Source organism: Lottia gigantea (assembly GCF_000327385.1).
Source record: "Lottia gigantea unplaced genomic scaffold LOTGIsca_132, whole genome shotgun sequence".
NCBI classification, from domain to species: domain Eukaryota; kingdom Metazoa; phylum Mollusca; class Gastropoda; family Lottiidae; genus Lottia; species Lottia gigantea.
In genome coordinates this window covers 48,577-52,545 of record NW_008707463.1, presented here as the reverse complement: position 1 = coordinate 52,545, position 3,969 = coordinate 48,577, and positions in this window count along the sequence as shown.

The window sequence follows — 3,969 nt, the reverse complement described above, 5'->3', positions numbered from 1 at the left end:
CTAACTCTACTAAAACATTTAATGCAAAGCTGTGCTATTTTTAGAAATCATCTTTTTTCCCCCCTGATTTTAGGATTTTTGCATGCCTATATTTGATTAATTTTTGTCTAAATTTGGAATTTAATGTCTTAATTTGCATTTTCTTTCATATTTTGTGAGACGACGAGAGATGTGCATGCGGAATGATCATTCTAAGGATAGTTGGTTTGTGTGCAGTGACAGTCAATCGGATATGTGGTCTACTTCCAGTTTGAGTAAAACGTTGCAAGAGATTGCAAATGAATTGGAATTGGCGTTCATAAAGCCTTTTAGGCAAATGACTGAATTTAGTACGTGTTATTCTTAGAAATTATTTTTCCCCAATCCCTTTCGGGGTTTTGCATGTCTATATTTGACTAAGTTATGTCTAGATTTGGAATTTGATGTCTGAAATTGCATTTTCTTTCAGATCTTTGTGCGAAGATAATAGATTTACATGCGGAAGGATAATCCTAAAAATATTAGTTTTGTGTGCATTGTCAGCCAAGCGGATGTTGATAGAATGTAGTGGTCTACTTTCAGTTTAGCTAGCTCAAGATTTTCATGGTCATTATATATTGAATATTTATCCAGAAACTAAATATTGGCCAGTCTTTCGTCTGACATATTTTATTTCTGGAAATAGTCAAAGAAGGTTGAATTTCGTGATTAAACATGGAAACAAGTGGCAAAAGAATTACTAGTCTGTGTTCTATTAGTCGAGTCGGTCGTCACTCTTCTTTAGAGTTATCTCCCATATTCTGTGTATTTAGAAATAGCAAAGGTGAAGAGTCCATGACTTATTCTTGCTTTATTTAATACATGAATATAAAGTTAAATACAGTTACCCCCAAACCACCACCCCCCGCCCAGAAAAATAGCCAGTAATGAAATTTCAATTCATTCATTCAATTGACCAATTTAGTTTGTAAATATAAATTTATGAATAAATATAATCGATAATCGTGATACACGGCGGCAAGGAAATCTAGTCGACGATCGTCTCTGGCTTTATCTGGATCTGGGTATCTATATATTGCATCTTGTAGGTAGCTCCAAGAGAGTTCAAGTTATAATAGTAGGCTCATTTCATGTTGCCCAAATAGTTTGCCCCCCCCCCCCCCCCACCCTTTTATATAAATATTGTATTCCAAGACTTTTAAACGCAATAGGAAAAGGAATATTACTCTTCAATATAGAGTTATCTCCCATGTCCCGCTTTTTGAATATTACTTGTCAGAGGCAAGAAGCTTATCCTTGTCTTTGTGAACAGCACATAATATAGCAATATGAGATTTATTATCGTTTACCTCTAAACTGAAATAAAATAAAAATCTAGCTAATTTAACTTCGAGATTGAAAAGTAAATATTTTTTTTTAAACATTGTGTAAAGATTTATATTTTGACATCTGAATCGAGATTTGTTTAAACCAGATTAAAATAATCCAGATTAAATTGTTCACATTGGTTTTTATCCTGATTATTTACACTGTAGTAGGGGCTTGAGTTGAATTGATAAAAAATCCATTTTTTTTAGAGGGCCTGATTGAACCAAAAAGAAACCAGATAACTCTGTTCCGTGAAATGGTTCAATATTGGCGCTCTTTTTCGATTTATGTACTTTTTTATGGAAATATTATTTAAACAAAATTTATTTTTCTATCTATCGACTATGGAAGTATATCTGGAATACAAAAAAAATAAAAATAGATAAACCAAAGGTAGAGCTTCAATAACTTATCTACATGTAGGCTATAATAATTACATTTAGTACAATTTGTTTAAATATTGGAACCATAATTCAAATTTTTGTCATTGATTGTCTCTCCTGATCTAGAGGAAGTTTAAATCCAATCATCCAAAATAGATCTCATGATTATAACAACTCAAATCTATGGCTGCATTAGCCTCAACAAGTGTAAATAAAAAAATATGAAATGAATGTAGTTTTACTTCCTACTGTCCTGCATCTAACTGAGCTGGTAAAGATCGACAACGCCATGCAGTGTCCATTAGTTAAATTTTTAGAATACCAAAATATTGTACAATTTTGTATCAAGTAAAAAAAAGAAAACTTCTAAATATTCGATGTTGTTAATTTGTGTGTAAAACTAAGGTCGACAACGTGATTTAATGTTTGCTAAAGAGTAACTGTTGACAACCGGGGAAAATGGACCAGTCCTTCAATCTCCTTTCTATTTATTTCACTCGATCTTGGAATATGCCGAACTACATGTATATCATATCATAATTGTCGCCATTTATAATATTTAGTCCTCCTTTACAAATTTCTGTCCATTTTCAAAGTGCCGAATGGACCTTCTGGAAAAGACTGGATAATCCTGGTGGCTCGAGGGTTAAATTGAATATAGACAATCTAATCTGTGGTCAACATTTCAATCTAGAAATTATCTCTCTATCCACAATCATTCTAAAACAATACCTTATTGATATCAACTGTCTTTCAAGGAATTAAAATCTACAATAGTTGATTATTAGAAGTCAGTTGAAAGAGATTTGTACAGAAGGGTAGATGATAAATTGTGTTAAAATGTGTTAGACCAAATTAACACTTTATAACACTAGTATGGTGTTAACGTGTAGCCATATTGAAAACTATTTCTTACAAACTGTGATCTTACTGACTGATATCAGACATCAAAGATTCATTCTAAAACTGGTTAACAGATTATAACTATATCTTCTTTTGTTGGTTAATCCAATTTTTCAGATTATTTGAATTTGAATATCAGCTGCACAACAGTATTGATATTTTAGATTTAAAAACAATTTTTTGTTCAACTTTACATTTGAAATACATACATTTTCTTCCGAGGAATATCGCATATCCTCATATTTGACTGCACTTTGATTGCCCTCTATAAATTCCAATTTTGAAGTGGTCACACGTTCATCTGATTGCATTTTATCAAAAGTCATTCATCCTTTTTTCATATTTTAAGTTAAAGTTGAGGTAAATTTCACCCAAATAAATCGTCAGCCTTGAATATTGGTTTCATGAAAAGTATCTGCAGCTAAGATGTTTATAATTTGATATAGATTATGCTGTGTAGAATTGGACGAGATTGAATTTTGCACACTTTGATCTGATGCCTCGGTCCAAGAAAAATAGCTTTCTGAGTAATTTAGCATGACTCAGGTTAGAAATAGACACCATATAATATATAACTGGTATATATTTAATCTTTTTATTAAAAGTATTTAGCTTTTTTTTTTTTTAATCCTTACATGAAACTAAAACAAATTTGTACAAGATTCTTCCTAATACAAACCAAACTGTATTTTAAACCAATTTTACAGACTGGAAAGATCAATCAAATTCAGATAGAACACTAGCACGGTGTTAAATTAACACTAATTATAATAAAACAATGGTAGTAAGTGTTGATGAATAACACTAAGTGTTAAGTGTTAAACACTGAGTATTTCTGATTGAACACCGAGAGGCGGTGTATAACACATTTCGGTTCGCGTCTCATAAACTATCCAGGATAACCAATATTTTAACAGAAAACAATGGTCTCTTTGAGAAATTTATGAGGATTTTAATTCATGATAATTAATACTAATTGTTATTGTCATAGAGTTCAGTAGTACTACAAGAACAAGTATGGAGTTTTACGTCCTACTACAAAATTCTATATTTCAGAGTTCTTGACACAGTTGCTTCTTCGAAAATTAAATACCTCTGCCATTTCACCATTATCCGCAAGTACCCATATAATTACTTAGCGTAACGGTATGAGGGGTAGCCGAAAGTGCAACAGTGCCGAGTTCTGTATCTTTTGTGATTTATGATAATAACAAAGTTGAAAATTAGTTATAAAATATAATATTCTTTCTCAAAAACTGATCTGCTTCTTGTAAACTTGTTGTATTTTGATTAAATATGGTGTTTTGTTTTAGATTTGTGGTCTCCTTTTTTTTAA